Source organism: Caretta caretta, chromosome 10, assembly GCF_965140235.1.
Source record: "Caretta caretta isolate rCarCar2 chromosome 10, rCarCar1.hap1, whole genome shotgun sequence".
Taxonomy (NCBI): domain Eukaryota; kingdom Metazoa; phylum Chordata; order Testudines; family Cheloniidae; genus Caretta; species Caretta caretta.
The window spans coordinates 59,294,890-59,318,099 of NC_134215.1; the positions used below are offsets into that span (position 1 = coordinate 59,294,890).

At 43.3% G+C, this 23,210-nt stretch overlaps 1 protein-coding gene and 1 long non-coding RNA gene across 14 annotated transcripts in view; one reads left to right on the forward strand and one right to left on the reverse strand.

Annotated features, from left to right (window-relative positions):
• TCF12 (transcription factor 12) overlaps positions 1-23,210 on the reverse strand; it is a 288,403-nt gene that overhangs the window by 72,934 nt on the left and 192,259 nt on the right. The gene's annotated exons all lie outside the window — the stretch shown is intronic.
• LOC125643367 (uncharacterized) lies at positions 2,575-17,765 on the forward strand. 4 transcript variants are annotated; one of them, XR_012670233.1, is made up of 5 exons: positions 2,575-2,614; positions 15,218-15,526; positions 15,602-15,733; positions 16,004-16,266; positions 17,479-17,765. It is a non-coding gene; the product is annotated as an uncharacterized LOC125643367 (long non-coding RNA). The 4 variants fall into 4 exon arrangements; XR_007358694.2 differs by having other exon boundaries at positions 15,218-15,314; XR_012670232.1 differs by having other exon boundaries at positions 15,218-15,733.

Genomic DNA, 23,210 nt, shown 5'->3' on the forward strand with positions numbered 1-23,210 from the left:
GTACAGATTGATCGAACCTGCATTCTTTCAATTCTCTTATATGGATCTGAAACATGGATGTTGCTTCAACAAGACATCAGCAGGCTGGAGGCATTTCCATATGTGTTGTCACAAGCCACTAGTGAATATAAGATGTTTTGACTATCCGTATTAGGCACATATCACTGAGAACTGGCTTTGAGAGTCATCGCTGGCTACTGCCGGCTTGCTCACCTCAGAGACAAAGTCTCCACAGATCAATCTCTGAAGATCAGAATTGAGGTCAGGAGGGCACTTGGCCCAGTGGTACTCATGGAGTTCCCACAATTAACATGGCTAAACCAGATCAGTAATAATTCTATGGCGCTCTTAGATTCCTGGAACAAAGTTATATAGTGTGATCATGGTCACCGGGCGCTATGTACTTCCACTGCCTCAGCGCATTTCTTTTATTGTTGTATGTTAGTTAATATGTTTTTAAGTACTATCTAATTTTCTAGTCTTGGCTACATGAGGCAAAATTCTGCCCCCAGGTACAACTGCACAAGCTCATTATATTTATTAGCCAACTACCAAGGGGATGCTTATAGGAAAGGAGGCCAAAGTTTATCCTGTTATAAACATTTCATTATGGCAAAGCCAATGCAACACCATAGCTAAGGTTGTATTCTGGTTTGCACATGAAACAGGAGTTCAACCTTCAAAAAACAAAAAAAACCAGAATATGACTGAAATTTTCAGCATGCAGTCCACAACAGCTTCAATCTTCTGAGGAGTTTCAATAAAGTTAGCCAAATAGTTTCTGCAATTTAATCAATTAAAATCCCCCTCCCCAAATAGTTCACATTTTGAGTCTCTTTTTTTCAGGCCCTTCTAGCTGAAAAGCTACAAAGTCAAAGTCAAAAAATGTAATATGCATTCAGTGGGTACTTTTGGGGTTATATAATTATTTTGTTAATTAACAAAAATAAAATGAATGTGTTAATGTTGCTTTAACTGAATCCATACATGCCTTGATTACCTGACGGAGAACAAGATTTACAGAGACCAGGACCCTCTATGAAGTAAGAGTTGCTGGTTCAGCATCCACTTTCCTAAGCATGAATGAATGATTTCCAGAAGCATGCAGAACAGATCGTAAAGTGGAGAAGTTTGGTATGTTTGTGATGCTGGGAGAGGGGGAAATCTTCACTGGGGCAGAGTTTAGTTTTTGGTATGTTGTCTGCCCTTGTGCAGGATGTTTGATTCCAGGTGGAGGAAGCGAAGACACACGCTGTTAGATGCCTTAAATTTTCATTTTATTGCTTGGTGGTTTTGTGTTAACCACAAATCTTAACTCTGACTCACCTTAGCATTTTTGTGTATCATTTAACAAAATGCGGTGATAAAGGGGATAGTCAAGCTCCACTAAACAAGGAGACACAAGGAGGGTGAACTAATATACTTTATTAGATCAATTTCTGTTGGTGAGAGAGAGAAGCTTTCAAGCTTGCCCTGTTTAGGTAAGCTGCACATGTCCACTTCTTTCTGACTGAAAAAGCTCATATAAAGTTAAAAATGCAATAAAGTCATTTCCTTGGGAGGTTCTATTACTTTATAGACCTTCTGGCTACAAGACAGCAACTTACCTGAGTCATATGCCATACATCACAGTCAAGTCAAAGTAAACAACTAAGACATGTAGTGCTGTATTTTTAACTCTATTCAGTTTTCTGGGGTTTTTTGACAAAAATGTATAAAAACAGACCACAATAAACTTTTAATTTGGAAAACACTGACTTTTGTGAAATTATATTATAATGTTAATTCATTTTAAATTTAAATTCTAGGGATATGTTCGCAATTATCAGCATGTTGTTAAAGAATCCTATCCTGAGAATCTCATTAGACAGTGATGTGAAATACAGTTGTTTCCATTTTGAGAACAAAGGGACTTTGAATGAGTAATCAATAGCAACTGGCAGAAAATGAGACATTAATTATGATCCTCTAGTGTTTTGTCTCAGACAAGGTTTCATTAAACGTATTGTGCTAACCTGTACAGTTTCAAATCATTACCAATACATTTGGCCATATATATTTATTGGAGACAGGCGAGAGCATCTCAAAAGAAAAAAATGTGTTATATGAAGTCTTGAATATTGTTTTTCTTGCTCAATTTGAAATAAAAGCATGGATTGTAAAACATTAGTCTTTTTTTAAAAAAATGCCCAAATCTTATAATCTCAGTGTAGTCTCTTGAAAATTTAATTATCTTCTATACCTAAAGTGTCATGCAGGTTTGAAAAGATAATGACAGTCATCCATCAATTGCACCCTGCCAGTGTAATCAGGCTAATCTAGCTCAATGGAGTAAAAAGAAGCTACCTAGGGTACTAAATACTAAAGTGCTACAACATCATAAACAAAATAACAGATATTTAGTTTTACTGTTCTCCTTAATTAACATTAACACTGAGAAATACTGAGATTTCAACATATTCCTCCTCCGCTCTTTATACTAAAGCTTTTTTCAGTACTGTATCAGCTGCCTACTCAATATGTAAACCCAAGCAGAACATGCTATTGTGGATATTTCTATTCCAAAGAAAGGGTGGGGGAAGGAGGGAAGGGGAAGAAAGATGGAAATATCACAGTAAGTAGCTTTTAGAAGAATCCAAATCAAAAGACTTTTTTCAGGGGGTGGGGGTGGAAATAAATATGGGAAGGGAGGCATAATGTGTTTGTGTTTATTCAGTATTTAAGTTACTTGAAAGCATCCAATCAATAGAGTTATTTTTAAATGAATACCTCCCTCTCTCCACGGTGATGGTTGGTTTTCTGCACTGGTACCCTAAGTGGTAAGACTACAAATGCTGTTACAGGCTTCTAGAAGCAGAATCCTGCTGATGTTGGTGTCCGATCCCCGAGGTTTTGCTGGCTCAGCTTGTCTTTTGCTCATCCCCCAGGGTGAGGTATTTTTGCTTTGCATACTGAATTCTGGGAATTACTAAATACTGTGATTACAGCCCCCCACCCCTTGAATCTTTTTGCTACATTATGAAAGGAATAATTTGAGCTTTTTCCTTTGCATGATTATACAAAGAGGGAGCATTATACAGAACTGAGATGTGTCAGGAGAGGAGCAGCTGAAGGGGTACTCATCCTACTTTTTAATTTTTGGGTAACCTGCTTTTCTTTATGATTATGAGATGTGGGCATGAGAAGCTGACTTTGTAATTATAATACAGCTTTTCTCCCAGCTGAGTTTTAGTGTTTTAAAACTCAGAGTGTAACTATACCAACATACTATCTCAAGCTCTATCTTTGCATCAACTTACATGCTCTGTATCTTTAGCACAATCATATTTTAAAATGCAGAACCACCGAACTATGTTGTATGTTTTTAGAATTGAGGTGCTGCTTCTTCTCCCCAAAAACAACTAAGAGGAAGATCTCCAACCCCTTCCAAACGTTCACTCATACTGGGTTCAAAGTAGTGATGGCTCAAATCACACCAGGACTGGATTCTGACAACATCATTTGTATAGCACTCATGTTTTGTTTTTTTAAAAGAAATGGGGATGAAGGGAGGAAAAGAAAAAGGTTTGCACTTGGGCTGTTGATTAATCGCAGTTAACTCATGTGATTAACTCAAAAAAATTAATCGTGATTCATCACACTCTTAAACAATAGAATACCAACTGAAATTTATTAAATATTTTTGGATGTTTCCCTACATTTTCAAATATATTGATTTCAATTACCAGACAGAACACAAAGTGTACACGGCACACTTTACATTATTATTTTTTATTACAAATATTTGAACTGTAAAAATGATAAACAAAAGAAATAATATTTTTCAGTTCACCTCATACAAGTACACCTCTACCCCGATATAACACGAATTAGGATATAACATGGTAAAGCAGCGCTCTGGGGGGCGGGGCTGTGTGCTTCGGCGGATCAGCGCTTTAGCATGTCTGGCTCCAGCACGCTGCTCTGAGAGCCGTGTAAACGGTGCCGGGCCGGGGCTGAGAGGTTGGATAAGGGGCAGAGGGTCTCGGGGGGCAGTCAGGGGCAGAGCCTCCCCCCGCCCAGGGTCTGGGAGGCAGGAGCTGTGGGGGGCACTTTTGGGGGCCCCCGCAGGCCCAGAGTGTCCCAGGTGATTAGCGGGGGACTGGGAGCAGCCAACTCCGCTTCCCTCACCCCGGCCCCAGCCATGTCACTCAGGGGAGGGGGCTTGGGGGAAGGGATTCTCCCCGCACCCACCAGCAGCGGCGGAAGCAGAGCAGCCCAGCCCCAGTCTGCTCCACTCTGCCAGCTCCCAACCGCGGCGCTCCGCTTCCCGCTGCCAGTGAGTGCGGGACGTTTCCCCAATCCCCCCACCCCCCAAGCGACACAGCTCGGGCTGGGGCAAGGAAAGCAGAGTGGCTGGGGCTGGCTCTACTTCCCGCCGCAGGTGTGTGCGCGGGGTGTCCTTTCCCCAACTTCTCTGCACTCACTGGCGGCGGGAAGCAGAGTGCCGTGGCTGGGAGCTGTCGGAGTGGAGTGGGCTGGGGCCACGTTGCTCCGCTTCCCGCCGCTGTCGGTGAGTGCCTGTCAGGGGGCAGGGGTGTGGATAGGGGACAGGGCAGTCAGGCGACAGGGAGCAGGGGGTTGGGGTCCTGGGGGTGATTAGGGACGGGAGGGTCTCTGGAGGGGGCGGTCAGGAGACAAGGAGCAGGGGAGCCAAAGCAAGTTCGATACAACATGGTTTCACCTATAATGTGGTAAGATTTTTTTGCCTCCCGAGGACCGCATTATATCGGGGTAGAGGTGTATATAAGCAGAAATTTATCTGATTAATGGACCAAATAACGGTTAGCCTTTTAAAGGCTAATCATGTACGTTTTCACTTTTAAAGCTGTACATATAGCTGAATAACCAACTATCCTAAAGTGTTTTGATGCCAGGTTCATTGTTATCACAGAATCATGGAATATTAGAGTTGGAAGAAACCTCAAGAGGTCATCTAGTCCAATCCCCTGCTCAAAACAGGACCAACACCAACTAAATCATCCCTGCCAAGGCTTTGTCAAGCCAGGCCTTAAAAACCTCTGAGGATGGAGATTCCACCACCTCCATAGGTAACCTATTCCAGTGTTTCACCACCCTCCTAGTGAAATAGTGTTTTCTAATATCCAACCTAGACCTCCCTCACTGCAACTTGAGACCATTGCTTCTTGTTCTGCCATCTGCCACCACTGAGAACAGCCTAGCTCCAACCTCTTTAGAACCCCCCTTCAAGTAACTGAAGGCTGCTATCATATCCCCCCCTCACTCTTCTCTTCTGCAGACTAAATAACCCCAGTTCCCTCAGCCTCTCCTTGTAAGTCATGTGCCCCAGCCCCCTAATCATTTTCGTTGCCCTCCACTTGACTCTCTCCAATTTGTCCACATCCCTTCTGTAGTGCGGGGACCAAAACTGGATGCAATACTCCAGGTGTGGCCTCAGCAGTGCCGAATAGAGGGGAATAATCACTTCCCTCAATTTCCTGGCAATGCTCCTACTAATACAGCCCAATATGCCATTGGCCTTCTTGGAAACAAGGGCACTCTGACAACTCATATCCAGCCTCTCATCCACTGTGATCCCCCGGTCCTTTTTGGCAGAACTGCTGCTTAGCCAGTCAGTCCCCAGCCTGTAGCAGTACATGGGATTCTTCCTTCCTAAGTGTAGAACTGTGCACTTGTCCTTGTTGAACCGCATCAGATTTCTTTTGGCCCAATCCTCCAATTTGCCTAGGTCACTCTGGACCCTATCCCTACCCTCCATTGTATCTACCTCTCCCCCAAGCCTAGTGTCATCTGCGAACTTGCTGAGGGTGCAATTAATCCCATCATCCAGATAATTAATAAAGATGTTGAACAAAACCAGCCCCAGGACCAGCCCCTGGGGCACTCTGCTTGACACCAGCTGCCAACTAGACATCAAGCTGTTGATCACTTCCTGTTGAGCCCGACAATCTAGCCAGCTCTCTATCCACCTTATAATCCTTATAGTATTCCAGCAGGCTCTTGGGCTATTCAGGATTAAATACTAGACAAAAGGTGAAAAGCCCAATAATAAAATTATATTTGCATCCCAGTCCTAATATACAGATTATGGTCAGATTCCCAAGTACAAACGTTATTTCAGTCTAGAATAGCTTGATCGAATGTCTATCACCCTTCCTCATCCCAGGCTACGACCCATGCTCTTGAACGATCTTTTAGGATGGTTACACAAGCAAGTATGAGTTGGATAGTTTGGTTCCCCTATTGGTATTATCAGAGTACTCAACTAGCCCTTTGCTTCCATTCAGCTTTTTCAGGATACTGGTTTGGAGCTGCACTCTCCCCTAACTCAGTCGAGTTGACATTTTATAAGAAATGGGTTGCCTGCACAAAACTTTATCCTCTAACAATAGTCACCAGAATGGACTATTTGCAATTTTCTAAAAATCTCAGAATAGCAAACCAGCCAGCTGCACCTCAAAGAAATAAGGGGTGGAGTGGTGGTACCTCCTCTTAACCAGCCTTATTTTTTGGGTGTGGGAGGCAAGTAAATGGGGGCTTATGCAGGGTAGAAAAGAAGAAGCATGGTAGCTGAAGCATCCTTCAGTTAATTCCAGGGAAGGGAGCTCCAGGTAATTATGCTGATCTTCCTGGCCCAGTTGCCAGACAAGTGAAAGGGAAACAACTGCGGTCAGCGTAAGCTGCAGGAACCAGAAGTTCTGGGATGCGCTGTGTAAAGCTTGTGAAATAGCACTGATATTCACACTATTTGGCAAGACAAGGTTATGTTCTGCTCTCTCTATTACACTTACCAACAGACAGGGCTCTTACTTCCGTAAACAGCCCGCTGTAACCTATCTATACCATCAAGCATACATTTGTTTTATGGAATATTCATAACCAATCTCCAACTAAGCAGAGCCATAAATTCAAAGATGACAATACTGCATTCAGAAAAGTTTTCAAATGCTTCAACCCCATCTAAAGAAAAGGTGAGAAAAGAGTTATTTATTTTTTGTCTGCCTCTTTCCTTAAGACATTCAAAATGATTCCTCACAGAAATGCTCCCCTTTTATAAATAGTAGTCCTCCTTCCCCTATGTCTAATTTATAACACCTGCTACCCACTCCTCTCAGGGATGTCTTCCCTGATTAACTTCAGGTGGTCACCTCTTGCTTCAGAAAACCTTGCCTCTAAGCAAGTACATCTTTACTTTCTTAAATGTTATGCCTATGAGCGGGCTCTTTATCTCAGCTAAAAAACAAGAGCCACTTTTGTGCTATTGGCAGAAGAATTCTCCTCTAATAAGTCACAATTAAGAGATGATTAACAGCGTGCATAATATAAAACAAAATAAAACTTGGTTTCCAGATTCAGAGGGGCCTAAAATACATAAACCTTTATTAAGGAGTATCATCTGGCAGAAGCCAGAATCACTGCTTCACTTAATGTTGTGTCAGACTTTCCATTATAAAACCCATTTTTCAGGGATTTACAGCATACATGTAACACTGTTCTTTGGCCTGACACCAGATATAAAAGGTGTCAGCCAAAAGAAGATTAAAAGGCAAAAATTTACAAAACAAAACTAAATTAATTTCTCAGCTTTTAAAGTTATATTAGTGTTTTTTAAAAAAAACATATGCACAAACGCACAATTTTGGGGGGTTCTCTGATTTTTTTTGGGGGTACATTTTTACTCAAAATTGGCTTGAATTTGAATAGATATTGTGGTCTCAATCAAATTCCTAGTGCCACATTACACACAAAACTTTGTAACTAGCACCGATTGTAGTGTTAGCAAAATCACCAATGAAGAAAACATGGAACATTAGTAATCCTCTCACCCTTTAGAAGAGGTCCATCCAAGTTAAGACATATTGCTGAAACAAGGGTGGGTGGGGAAACTGATTATCTAATACCTGCTCTACGGATAAAGAACTTCAGTGTCCAATGCTGTCATAGATTAGTATCTTTCTCTGGCACTGAATTCACTTTGAAAAAATTGAAATAAAAAAAATCTGGAGATACAGGTAGCCTTTAAAGTACATACTCTTTTTTTTTTTTTTAAATTTTCTGTGTATAATATAAAGGGTATGTATACATATACATTTTTGCAGTGTGTATATTATACTTTATCTCAGATATTTCTCATGTTTGTTTATTGTATATTTAGATATAAATTTTACTTAAGAGAATCCATTGTGTTATTGGTGGTCTTAGTATTCAAGAAATTAGAGATGTGCAGAGCAAATGGGGGCCCTCCCGACCCCTTCCACCTGCAGCCCCCATCTCCAAGCACTCCTGCCAGGGAGTGGGGTCGGGATGCGGGGGGCTATACGTATTTAGCATTTCCCCCCCAGTAACTTTATATATACACACACACACACATATACACAGAAAAAAGAAACTATACATAAAATTCTCATAAGACCTAAGCTTCTCAGAATATATTAACCAGTTGCTACTTAACCTTGAAATATTTAATTACATAAAATATGGATACAAATAACTGATTTATATTTTATTACACAATTTACAAACAAAATTTGTTTATAAAAATCTAGCTCGTTAAAGTAAAATTATTAAAATAAGATAAATAATAGAAACAAAATTCAGAGGAGGGGGATAGAATCAGGAAGGGAAGGAAGTGGCTAGAGAGGCAGGGCAGGTGGGAGAATGCATTTTATAGGATTGTTCAGATACTTCCAGCAAAGCATCCCATCTCTGAGAATTTTTCTTGAGTATTTCTGTTACAGTATACAATTCCTTTTATGGTGGCCAAGCTTACGATGTCTATGAGCCAGTTTTCAATTGTTGGTCGTTTTTTGGTTTTCCATTTTTGTAGCGCTAGTCTTTTAGCAATTATTAGTGCTCTGCCAAAATTTTTCAGATTTATTCAGCTTCCAGTTAATGTCTATTAGGCTTAAAATTATATGTTTGGCTTACTTGTGGCACCTTAGAGACTAACCAATTTATTTGAGCATGAGCTTTCGTGAGCTACAGCTCAGTAGCTCACGAAAGCTCATGCTCAAATAAATTGGTTAGTCTCTAAGGTGCCACAAGTACTCCTTTTCTTTTTGCGAATACAGACTAACACGGCTGTTCCTCTGAAACCTATGTTTGGCTTGTAACACAATTGTATTTGATAGGAAAAAATTAAGTCTCCAATTAAATTCTGCCCAAAATATCTGGGTACAGGAGCACTCCCAGAGCACACAGGTTAAGTCAGCACATGCTGAATCACAGTGCCAACATTTGTCTGACTTAACAGCACCTGTTTTGAACAGGCGGAGACAGGTTCAATGCATGCGCCATATGATTTTCTGCATGATTAATCTTAAACGGAAGTCCAAGGAACAGTTTGGCACACTGACTAAAATTTGTTTCCATTGGTTTAATCTTCTTTAAGTCACTCTTCAGCCCCACTATTTGCTCCTGTTGCCCTTCTCTCAACTCATTATAGTTTATCTTTCTGATAATACTATAATGCCATATGAGCTGATGGCATGCCTTTCACCTAGAATGATGTTTTAGTCACCTCTCTCAATAAAGACACAGAAGAGACTGGAGGAGGTCAGAGACAGGCAACGCAAAGGATAGAATTCCTTTGAGGAGAGACTGAGAAGTTTTGGACCGTATAGAGAGAAAATAACTAAGAAGGAATACATGACAGAGGTACATGAAATAATCAATGTGATAGAGAAGGTAGATTGGGTACTTGTGATGGGTTCCCCGCAGGGTGCCACTTAACCCTCTGACTCACCAGTCTGGGCTCCCTCTCAGCACTGTGTTGCTGTGACATGCTATAGATTGCTTCCAGTCCTACACTTCCACCAGCATACACACGGGCAGGGACACATTCAGCTGCAGTTATATGCAGGCTGACCAGCCATTGCATGAACCAAGAATTGAGAGGCTACAGCCAAAATAACCCTGAGCCCCCCAGCGTAGGACCCCAGAGCTGTACCATCTTGCCCTGATAGAAACCCTGACCAGTATGAGTTTATTACCCAGTTCGCCTCTTCCTCAATGTGGAGAGGAACATGCAAAATATGATTGTGTTAAACCAAGCTCAGATTTTTCCCCAGACACTTCACTTACAGGCACACTGGTTTAGGTTAAAACATAAAACAAAGTTTATCAACTACAAAGAGAAAGATTTTAAGTGATTATAAGTGATAGCAAACAGATCAAAGAAGATTACCTCGTAAATAAACAAAAACGCAAACTAGAATTTGAATTAATAATCTCTCACCCTGACTGATGAGAATCTTTAAGCCTGCTTGTATCAAGGCACAAACTGCACTGGAATTGCAGCTTGGGCTCCCCACCCCAGTTTCAAGTCCTTTTCTTTCAGAGTTTCTCTTAGGTGTTCAGTTGTGGGGGAGTTAACAATAAGAGATAATGCCACTCCCTGCCTTATATAGCTTTAGCATATGGTGGGAATCCTTTGTTCAAAAAACAGTTCCCAGCGCAGTTGTGGAAAAATACAAGTACCCAAAATGGAGTCCAGAGACATCTGGTATGGTCACATGGCCTTGCAGAGTCAAACCAGCCATTGCTTACAGGCTGACAAACATCCATAAGAAGGTTTACCAAGTGGGGGATAAGCTTCTCCTAGGGCCTATTGTTTTCCCTGATGGCCCATTTCCCTGAATGGGCCCTTCACAACCAGCTATTGAGACTGGGTGTCACACAGGTACAAGCGGGCCACAGGGACGGGCTGGCCACCACTTCCCGCAGCTCCCATTGGCTGGGAACAGCACATGTAAACAAACTGTCTGGCAGCCAGCCAGCGGATTACCCTGATGGGCCCACCACTGCTCTACAGTCAGAGACAGAATACTGGATCAGACAAACACTAGTGTGTTCTGGTACAGTAGTTCTTATGTCAATGTTACGAGTTGCCCAAGAATGAACAAAGTATTCCAGGTGCAACTGTGCCAAAGCTCTATCGGATTATAACCCCTCTGCCCTGTTACATGATGTCTGTGCATTTGCAGACCAAGGGTATAGCTACTCTAGAGAGCTTATGGAGGCGCAGCTGCACTGCTGTAAGCTCTCTCGCGTAGTCACTCTAAGCTGACAGGAGAGAGCTCTCCATTAAACCACCCCCAATGAACGGCATCAGCTATGATGAAAGGAGATGCTCCCCCGCTGACACAGCACTGTCCACACTGGCGGTTAGGTCATTGTAACTTACGTCACTCAGAGGCATGGCTTATTCACATCCCTGAGCAGCATAAATTATACCAACATAAGCAGTAGTATAGACATAGCCTACAACAACTTTTTCAGAAGTTCACATACAAGTTTAGAGAAGACTGAATTATATCAGGGCAATAAAATTGTCCATAAGCACATTTTAAACAGAGGTGTGTTGCGAATTTTCTTCCCTCCTATCATTCAGTTCATTTTAAGCATCACCTTTGCTGATCATCAACATGGCAAAAATTAGATCTAACTTGCTGTCCACAATCACCTGCATCTCTTTCACCTTTTTTGCTTCTCATATTTCTTCTACTTATAAAGCATGTATGTTTCAGATGTTGTTTTCTCAAATGTATGAGCTTGTATTTTCCATTTATGTGAGTAAATCTCACTGAATTTTCTGTGTTCTCACCTCCCAATTTTCATATTATCTCCAAATTTCATTAACATACTGCTTACTCTTTCTTCCAGTTCTTTAAAAAATACTAAGACTGTATTCAATAAATCACTGGAGAACGCCACAAAAAACTCCCAGAGTTTGAAACAGCGTTTCTTGTTTCTCATTGTTCTCTTGTTCCTCAATTTTTCAACAGTTTTTAGTTTTATGACAATGTATAAATCCAAGCAAGCCTGAATTAGTTTGAGGATAAGATTTCATGAAACACAGTATGTATCTAATGTTTTACTAAAATCTATAGATCATATGCATTCTGCTCATCTACTAATTTTGTATTTCTATGGAAAAATAGTTTTTATTGCGAGTTTTCTTTGAGCTTGTGTTATTTCTCATAGTTATCCTCTAAATGATTATTCCTCCAGTACACTGGTCCCCTCTAGTTCAGCCTGACTTTTCAAAAATAAATTGATAGTGTTTCAGAAAACGGTTTAGCTAATTTCCTTAACAAACAAAGAATGATGTCAAGATAAGTAAGCCAAGTAGTGTAATTCCAAATTTTCCAAGTATTTCCTTAGCAATTCTTCATGAATAGTTATTTTTACAAAGTACTATTAGAGCTGAGTGAATAAGTAATTTTTCAGCTTGGTAACAATCAAAAAAACCCAAAACATTTCTGTGTCAGGTCAAGCTAAATGTTTTGTTCTACTCAAAACAATTTTTGTTTTATTTTTTATTGCCTTGTTTTTTAAATAAATCTACCTAAACTATTAAACAAAATGTCATTTTGAAATGAAGTAAAAATGTTTTATTTCTAAAATATCAAAAGAAAAAGTTACTCACCTTGTGCAGTAACAACTGTTCTTTGAGATGTGTCCCCCTATGGGTGCTCCATTATTGGTGTGTCTGCATCCCTGCGCTGCTGATCGGAGAACTTCGGTAGCAGTGTCTGTTGGGCCTGCACATGCACGGTCTCTGCTTGTGCTGTGCCACAAGGCTAGCCAGCACTCGTGGGCTAACCATCCTCAGTTCCTTCTCTACTACAGAGTCACAGGGAGAACTCTGAAGTAGAAGGGAGGACAATGGGTAGTGGAGCACCCATACAGGGACACACATCGAAGAATCATAGTTACTGCACAAGAGGAGTAACTGATTCTTCGAGTAGTGTCCCTATGGGTGCCCCACCGTAGATGACTCCCAAGTAGTACCCCCTCCTTGGAGAGCTGAGACTTCGGAGTCGGGTTAGTCCCAGATGATAGTACTGGGGAGCCAAAGATGGCATCAGAGGCAGAGTCCCCTGTGACTGGATAATGTTCTTCGAAGGTGTGGACTGACACCCACGTTGCCACTCCGCAGATCACTGAGATGGAAATGTCCTTGAGAAAGGCAACAGATGAGGAGATTGATCTCGTGGAATGTGTACAGATCAAGTCCAGAGGGATCAGGTTACGGATTTGGTAGCACTGTCTGGTGCAGGGGTCGGCAACCTTTCAGAAGTGGTGTGCCGAGTCTTCATTTATTCACTTTAATTTAAGGTTTCGCGTGCCAGTAATACATTTTAACGTTTTTTAGAAGGTCTCTCTCTATAAGTCTGTATATTATATAACTAAACTATTGTCGTATGTAAAGTAAACAAGGTTTTCAAAATGTTTAAGAAGCTTCATTTAAAATTAAATTAAAATGCTGATCTTACACTGCCAGCCCGCTGCCAGCCTGGGGTTCCGTTCACCTAGTCCGGCAGCAGGCCGAGCGGGGCCTGCGGCCAGGACCCTGGCTAGCAAGGGGCTGGCAGCCAGAACCCCAGACCGGCAGCAGGCTGAGCGGGGCTGGCAGCCAGGACCCCAGACCGGCAGTGGGCTGAGCAGCTCAGCCTGCTGCCACTCAGCCCACTGCCAGTCTGGGGTTCCGTCTGCCGGCTCCTGCCAGCCAGGGTCCAGGCTGCCTGCCCTGCTCAGCCCGCTGCTGGTCTGGGATCCCGGCCCTGCCCATATAGAGTGGGTATCTACCTTCTCCCTGGTTCTAGCCCATTCTCTTCCTCTCTCTCTGCACTGAGCTGAGGGTGGGAGTGCACTGAGCACAGGGCTTGGGGTGAAGGAGCAGGCTGGGGGTTGGGGTGTAGGGTCTGGCCAGGAGCTAGAATGAGGGAGGGGGCTCAGGGTTGGGGCAGGAGATTTGGGGGTGGAGCGCTTACCTGGGCCGCTCCCATTTGGTGCAAGGGGTGCAGGTGGGAATGTGGGGGGTTGGGGTGCAAGAGTCAGCATATGGGGTGTGAGGGGGCTGAGTATGTGTGGAGGAGTTCAGGAGTCAGGGCAGGGGGCTAGGGGTGTGTGAGGAGGGTGCAGGAGTCAGGGCAGGGGGTCTGAGGAGGGTGCAGGAGTCAGGGCAGGGGGTCTGAGGGGGCTGGGTATGTGTGGGGGGTGCTGGAGTCAGGGCTGGGGTCGTGGGGGGTGCAGGGGTCAGGGCAGAGGGCTGGGGATGTAGGGGTCAGGGCAGAGGGCTGGGGGTGTGGGCTGGGGTCATGGGGGTGCTCCCAGCCTCTTGACCTGAGCGGCTCACGGCAGCGGGCTGGAGGGGTTATGCCCTGATTCCACCCCCCTTCCCCACGGCCCCATCCCCACCTCTTCTCCGCCTCCTCCCCGGAGCAGCAAGCGCACTGCGGCACCGCTACTCCCCCTCCCCTGCAGGGGCCATCAGCTGATTGGTGGCAGGGAGAGAGAGGAGGAGGGGCAGGAACCCAGAATGCTGGGGGAAGAGGCGGGGTGGGGGGGAGTTTGCGTGCTCTGCAGCAGCAGCTGGCAGGACCAAGCTTCTTCACCCTCCCGCGGGGGCAGGGTGGAGAAGAGCGAGCTGGGGCAGGCAGGATTTTTAAGGGCACGCTGCTGCCTGCCGGGGTCCTGGCCTAAGTTCAGCAGCGGGCTGAGCGGGGCCGGTGGCTGGGACCCGGCAGGCAGCAGCGTGCCATTAACAATCAGCTCGCGTGGTCTTTGGCATGCATGCCATAGGTCGCCGACACTTGGTCTGGTGCAATTTAAGACCCACTTGGATAGTCTTTGGGCTGATATCGCTGAGCCCTTATATCTTTCTGCCATAATGAGAAATAGTCTAGGGGACTTCCTGAAGGCTTTTGTCCTATCTAGGTAGAATGCAAGGGTTCTCCTAATGTCTACGGTATGCAATATGGGCTCCCTATTGTCTCAGTGAGGCTTGGGGTAGAAGGTGGCTAGACTGATTCATGTGAAAGGAGATCACTTCAGGGATGAACCTGGGATGCAGCCAGTGTGTAACCCTGTCGGGGAAGAATACTGCCTATGGATGATGCACCATCAGAGCTGCTATTTCCCCTATTCTAGCCAAGATAATTGCAACCAGAAAGATCGTTTTCATCTATAGATATGCTAGTGACAGGTAGCCATAGGTTCAAAGGGAGGCCTAGTAAGCCCTTTCAACACTAGGTTTAGATCCCACAAGGGGGCAGGAAATCAAAGTTGAGGGAAGAGGTTTGCTATTCCCTTAAGAAACCTTTTAGTGGTTGCATGCAAAAGCACTGGGGATCCCTCTACAGATTGGAGTCCACTGAACAGCTATTACAGCATTTCACCAATCTTTTAGGTGTCAGGGCATATTTCAAAATACATGGAAGAGTTGCTGACACTGGAGAGATTTGTTGGGCCATACACCAAATCTTGAACCTGGACTATTTCTGCAGGTAAGTGCATCACGTGCAGGACTTTCTACTGTTTAATAAAACCTCTTGCACTTCCTTTGAGCATGAGCTTTCTAGGTGCTGGAACCACGTAGGAGCCATGCACTGAGTAGAAGCATCCCCAAGTTGGGATGTATGGTACATCCTTTGTCCTGAGAGAGAAGGTGTGGAGTGGACGGACGGAAGATCGGTGGGCACATCGTGAGCTGCATCTGGTAAGGGTACGAAGTCTGTCTCAGCCACACGGGAGCAATCAAAATTATGTAAGCTCCGTCCCTCTTTATTTTTAGCACCTTCAGCAGAAGAGGAAATGGAGGGAAGACATAAAGAAGGCCCTTGTCCCATGGGAGGAGGAGAGCATCGCCCAGAGAATGCTGTCCGATACCCACCCTGGAACAGTAACGTGGACACTTCTTGTTCTGGTAAGTGGCAAACAGATCTATGGATGGTGTTCCCCACCACGCAAACAAGATGTGAAGTACTGATGGGTGCATCTCCCTCTCGTGGTCATGCAGGAATGTGCAACTGAAGCTTCTCCGCTACCACATTCTGAGTGCCTGGGAGGTGAGTTGGGGATAAGGTGATGTTGTGAGAGATGTACCAGTTCCATAGTTTAATTGCCTCCGTGCATAGAAAGGGTGATCTGGCTCCTCCCTGGTGGTTGATACAATACATGTTATTTTGTTTGTCAGGACCTTTATATGTGATCGTGTTACCAGCAAGAGGAAATTGGCACAAGTGTTCCTGACTGCTCTCAGCTCGAGGAGATTGATGTGCAGGGAGATTTCTGCAAGTGACCATTTTACTTGGGTTGTGAGACTGTTTAAATGCACACTCCCATCCTATAAGGGATGCATCTGTGGTAAGGAGTGACGAAGGTGGCACCTGTAAGAAGGGGATCCCTTTGCATGCATTGGCCGGTTTCTTCCACGAGTCCAGGGAGTTCTTGATTCTGGTAGGTAGTGACAGGGCTTTGTTCAGACTGTCCCTGTTCTGTAAACTGAGCTGAACCATGGCTGTAAGCATCACATGTGAAGTCTGGCATGTGGAATCATGCCCCAGGAGCTGGATGCAGATTCTGGCTGTCACTTGAGGGCTGCATTGAGCAGCGTCTATAAGCGATACCAGGAACAGAAACCTGTCCCGGGGTAGGAAGGCTTTGGCCTGTAGCACATCTAGGTCAGCCCCTATGAATTCTGGGCATTGCACTGGTGTGAGGGTCGACTTATGGGAATTGATCTGCAGGCCCAGCTCCACATACAAGCATATCATGTCTTTGGTGGCTTGATGAGCCTCCTGAAGTGACTGAGCTCTAAGGAGACAATTGTCCAGGTAAGGGTAGATCATTATCCCTTGAGATCATAGATGGGTGGCCACCACTGAGAGAACTTTGGAAAATATTCTTGGAGCCGACGAAAGTCCGCAGGGGAGGATCCTGTATTGGTAGTGGTCGTGCCCCAGACTGAACCTGAGGAAATGTCTGTGAGCCAATAATACTGAGACGTGAAAGCAGGCATCTCATAGGTCAAGGGCCTAAAGCCAATCTCCCTGTTCCAGGGATGGAATGATCATCGACAGGGTGACCATCTTGAACTTCTGAGCTTTGACAAACTCGTTGAGAGCTCTGAGGTCCAGGATGGGTCTCCAACCTCCTTTCCTTTTGGGTATTAAGTAGAATGAGAGTAGAACCCCTTGCCTCATAGATGCTGAGGTACTGGTTCTATGGCTCCTAACTGCAGGAGTTGATCTATCTCCTGCCATAGTAGACTCTCATGAAAAGGGTCCCTGAAGAGGGATGGGAAAGGGTGTTGTGGAAAGGGTAGGGAGGTGAAGTGGATGTAATATCCAGATCTGACAATCTCTAGGACTCATTTGTCTGATGTTATGCACTCCCAGGCACTGCAGAACATTGCCAAATGGTGGCCAAATGGGTGCGTGGTCACAGGTAATATAGTGGGGAGTGGTCTCACAGCGCCTCGATCTGCCCGTCAAAAGTGATGCTATGGGGCAGGTGGTTGAGTCAAGGACTGGAAACCAGAATGCTTTTATTTTGAGACCTTTCCTTTTTTCCTCTGATGCCATCATTTCCATAGTGACGTTGTGACGGGAATTCAGATGAATAAGGCCTCTGTTGTTACTGAGGGCTAAAGTGTCTCTCTTGCCCCAGTGTGTAGATTCCCAGTGACCTGAGAGTGGCCCTGGAATCCTTCAAGGAGTGGAGAGAGATGTCAGTTTTCTTGGCAAAGAGCTTTACCCCTTCAAAGGGGAGGTCCTCCACTGTGATCTACATCTCCTTCAGAAAACCCAAGAGGTGGAGCTGCAACACCTATCTCATCACCACATCCTTAGAGATGGTCCTGGCAGCTGTATTGGTGGTGTCGAGGGCTGACTGCAAAGCTGTTTTTGCCACCAGTTGCCCTTCCTGGATGATGGCATTGAAGGAATCCTGGGAGCTCTCCGGCAGTTTATCAATAAAGTCTTGTAATTTATTGTAATTTGTGTAGTCATATTTCACTGTGAGTACCTAGTAATTGGCTATTCAAAACCATAAGGTGGCAGAGGAATACTTCTTCCTACCAAAGAGATCAAAAACGCTTCCAATCTTTGTCGTAGGGTGTCCTCTTAGAGTGGTATTGTCGGCCATGAGAGTTCACAGTGTCCACCACAATGGAATTGGGTGGGTAAATAGGAACTCTGATTCGTTTGTTTGTGGGGACATCATATTCTTATCCACCCGCTTGCACATTGGCGCCACCAAAGTTGGGGTTTGCCATACCATCTTAGCTGGATCTACGATGGCATCATTGATTGGGACAGTGATTTCGGAGGTAGTTGAGACATGGAGGATATTGATAAGCTGAAGGTGCATAACTTCGCCAATGGTATGCGGAGGGTGTCTGCCACTCTCTTTGCCAGCTCTTGGAACAAGCAGAAATCATCCACCATGGAAAGTGGTGATGGCATGATCACTTTGTCCGATGAAGAAGAGGCTATGGCCTTGGGTGTGACCACCTCCTCTGTGTCCACCAATTGCTCCTCCACTTCTTGGGGTTCTGAGACCTGTGACGCTGTAGCCAGGGGGGCATGCCTGGGAGGTTCTTGGGGGATGCTCGGTGCCCTCAAGGAAGGCTGGCAATGCGCACCCAGGGGTCTCAATATGGCCACTGCGCTGGTATAGGGCCTGGTGGAGGTGCATACCAAGGTGGCGGCGGTGCCATATGGTGGTAGGTTCCTAGACACTGTTAATATTGGGTCCCACATGGAGATTGGGAGGAGTAGAGAGAAACCCAGTCAGGCTCATTGTCCGATCCTTCACTCAACATTGGAAGGGCATGATTGTGGGGAAATACCCCTTGATCGGCCATGGCTCGGTGCCATGCGGTACCAAAGGGGAGAGAATAAGGAGCTTCCAACACAGCCACTGGTCTGATGGAATTCTGCCAATACCGAGCATCCCAGTGTCGGTGGCAGTGCTGGGGGAGATGGGGACCTCGCCTGGACCGATCTGTCCAGTGTCGGATGGGGATATGCCACCGTCAGTACAGATGACAGCTTGCATACCAGGAGCGCCTTAGGGTGTTTGTCCGTGTCCTTTTGTACTGAAGATTCGGTGCCCCAAACGTTCTGTGGGGCTATCAACAGTACCGGACACCGACGGTCGCCACGAGATGCAGGTGCCAGATGTTCTCAGTGCTGGTGGTGCTGAGGATACCGAGCGAGATGGTGATCGCTTCGGCTATCCCTGGGCTTGCTGAGAGGACTTCCCGCTCTCTTTTTTGATGTGTGAGAGGAGTCTGCAAAGTTGAAGGTTGAGGGGAAGACTCACACTTGCCAAAGGGCTGAGGTCAGAGAGCCTCCTCCATAAAGATGATTTTCTGGTGGAGTGCTCTATCCTTGTAGGATTCTGTCAGAGCTGCTGGGAGAGGGAACACTACTGTTGGATGTGCCACTCACCGAGGCAGTGAATGCGCTGGGAGTGTTTGTCTGCAACTGAAATCACCTCGCTGCAAGTGTGACACTTCTTGAAGCATGGAGAATGGGGCATACCCTTGTCCAGGTGGGACCTCCCTACTGGGGGTCGACAAGAAAAAAGTCTTTTCTTTCTTTTTTTCATTGCTGCTTTTAAGGCCTGGCCAAATAAAAGTCAAAAGGCGGCTAAAGGGTTTCTAAAAGCTAAAGATTAACAACTGAAAAGGAGACTTAACCATCTCCTAAAGTACAGTTAAGGGCTCCATCTCTAGCCAGGGTTGGTTGAGAAGGAACTGCGGACCTTTACCCACGCATGCCTGGCTAGTCTCCTGGCACAGCATGAGGAGAGACAGCACATGTGCAGGCCCAATTGACACTGCTACCAAAGTTCTCTGATCAGCAGTACAGGGATGGGACATAGATACACCTACAGTGGAGCACCCATAGCAACACTACTCGAAGAAGAATGAAAAGTTTTGACTTTTTAAAAAGTTTTCCCTTTCTTTTTTTAATCCAAAACTATTAGTCAAATTTACAGATTGTTTTGGTCAACCCCAAACTTCATTTTTCAGTGACTGAACTATAAACTCATCATAGGGGACAGAAAACTGAACTGGGTGAAAGGATGTAGAAACTGTGTCCCTCTGAGGAGGCTGCATTCTCAGATCTTTTCCCACTCCCAGGACTATTATTTCCGAGCTGCTTCTTTCTTTCAGTCTTACTTTCCTTTCCACCTGACAGAAGATTGGTGGTGCTCTCACTTTCTGGAGTATCTGTACATATTGGATTTTTCTCCTCCATCCTCCTCCTCCCCCATGTATAACAGAGTTCCCAAAACACCTGAGCAAAACTTAGTAAGGAATGCTTCCAAGATCTGCACTCTGCCTGCTCCGCTAAAAAAATCCCACTGAAGTTTTCAAAGAGCTAAATACCGACTATGCAAAGCAATCTGCTTTGTAATCAAATCTGGGTTGCTGCTGCCAACGTAATTAAAATGACAAACTGCCCAAGAAATTGACACAAAAGGCATCCTTAACTTCTATTTTCTTATACTCTCTTTACTCAAAATAATCCTTTTTAAAAGTTGTGGCACAAAATAAAAGTGACTTGTTTGTTTTGTGGGACATTTATAACAAGAAGGTCAATGCAACTGCACTCCTACAGATATCTGGATTTTACTCTCACTGCTCTGATCAAAGTTTTAGGCAAGAAGATGTAACCTTTTAAAATCTCACATTAAATTCTGAATTGAATTATGCTAACCTGGTTATCAGAAACGCCGTCAATTTCCTATAGAGAACAGAAGAAAAATCTGAGTGGATGAGCTCCAATAGCTAGTGCTTATATTCTATTTTCTATTTAGTTATAATATCCTCCAGCCTGAATGAACCGTGAGCTTACACTCCAACCTCCTTATGACTGGGATCCAGATGAGGAGGATGTTTGCATATTAAAATGTAGCAAAGTTGGAGGATGATCCATTGGGTCAATCTGAGTTTTACAGAGAATGAAAAGCCAGCTAAATTCTCCTTCAAGGGACAAGCCAAATAAGCGCTATATTTAAAGTGATTTTATGAACTATAAAACATATTCCAAAGCAGCACTCAGACCTGCATTTAGCATTCCCTTGTAGTGTACATTCTATCCCTGTTAAACAAAAAAATTCCCAAACCCTGTATAATAATATTTACACCATAGGAATAAAATGAAAGTGAGAAAAAAATAACAGTGTAAAAATCTACCTTAAATATATTTGCTTGAGATAAATTCCCATAAGTAACACTAACTATGCTATTAATGTGCATAAAATGTTACTGACATATTGTAAAACTCTGGCTAATTTAATAATGCCTGATGTGCCTTACATCATGCTCAAATGATGTAATAATATGCTGCTAAATGAGTCACCTCACATTAGCTTCATGGCAATAGCATAACTGATGGGTCATTAAACTGGTGTAGCATATTACTGGAAATACTGTTATTTTTGCTACTGATTTTTTCTTCTTTTTTTATTGATCCAAAACAGAGATTCTCGAACAAACATCGTTATTAGCAATAGCCACAATACTTATAAAATACTAACAGCCACAAATGTGTTAAAAATCCATCTATCACTACAGCATAAAATATTTTACAATACAATATTTTACACTAATTGAGTAAAATGTAATTAGTCCATCACAGCATGTAGATACTTCCACATAATTGTATCTTTCAACAACCATGTTTCATAGATTTATACGGCTATCATCAATTTAATTCTCTTAGTGTATTTTATAATAAGAACTAGAATGTCTTGTCTACATCTGCACATACAATTTATAGAATTATTTAGTACATCAAGACAACCGAGCTGTTCATAAACATGTTACATTTTAAACTGAGATATTGCTGATTTTCTCTCTTCATTCTGTTCAGATCTTGTCTACTATTTATTACACTTCAGGTTTGGTTTTTTTTAAAACTACTTTATTACATCATGGTAATAATTCAAAGTCTGGATAGCATTCAATACAGACTAAAAGGGATATACATCTACACTTCAAAAAATCCACCACTACGTTCCATTATTCCTTCGTGATTGTCTGGATTCACCAAAGTAGAGCATTTAATATATTATTTTCCTATATGTACAAAATGTTACTATATAATTAAGATTTAATCCAACCATAGCTGTGAACCTTAACATACAGTTACATTGTTTATGACCTCCCTATTTACCTAGGGTGCATTTTAAAGATAATGCAGATTTGATTGCTTAGTATAAAAACTAAAATCTGAATGGTTAAATATATGTGCGCTGATCTCCAGATACTTTCATGAACCTGGTTAAAATCCAGCCATGCATTCACAATTCAAAATGTGAAACGTAATCTCTGTTCATTTCACTAACAGAACATCTAGTTTTCAGTCTTATAACATATAAACTTGATGAAAAGAGGCACTTTCCCTTATTTACAAGAACTCATTTCAAAATAAAGCACTCTTTAAGGTTTACAGAGAAACAATTAAAAAAACCCACAAAACTTAAATTGATAGTGTGATTCCACATAGAAAAATATAAACATAAACCCAATTTAAAGGGACACCAAATACGGTGTTTTTATAAAGTGGCCTAGCATAGCACTTTATTCTATTAGTAGATCACAATTTCTGGATTTCTTCTAAAAAACAATGACAATCACTGGTTTGGTTACGGCTCAATTCGACCATCTTACTAGGTGTCTCCTTGAGGGTTTGCATTTTCCAAAGGAGAGAAGCTGTAAGAGACAGAAAGGTGCAGGACATACCAAGGATCCAGAGGTAGGAGGCAAAATGCATTGAAGCCAAAAGGAGGGAAGCAGAATCAGGTCATTAAACATCTGGACAATCCAATTTTCTATGGGTTAAAATACCAGAAGCCGCACACAAAGCTTGTTTGGTTTGCGGGAATAGTTTTTGTGATAAACTGGAAAACTGTAGTAGGCTGCACCATAATTCAGGAAAACTGCCTACTGGGCATTAAGTACTGGCATTCTTCACGCTACATGGGATAAAAATGAAGGGTCTGATATTACAAAACGTTTATGTAAGTAAATAATTTTACACATGAATGGTGCCGCTGAGATGAAACAACAACTCACATGAACAAAGTTATTTACATGTGTTTTTGCAGGATTGGGCTAAAAAACAAAAAGTAATTGGCCCCAAAAGCTTAATACTCAAAGAGGGAGCAGAAAAGCATCCGAAAAACTTTTTGCTAAAAGTAACTTTGAAAACTCAAGCTCCCTATTGAGTAATTTCAATATATTTATAATTATTTCTTAATAGTTTTCTATGTGTTTAAACATGCAGCATATACATTTTAGTGCATTAAAAGTTTTACAAAGATAAATAAAAAATGCCTTTGAAGATTTACAGTAAAATTTTCAAAAGAGCCTAAGTGAC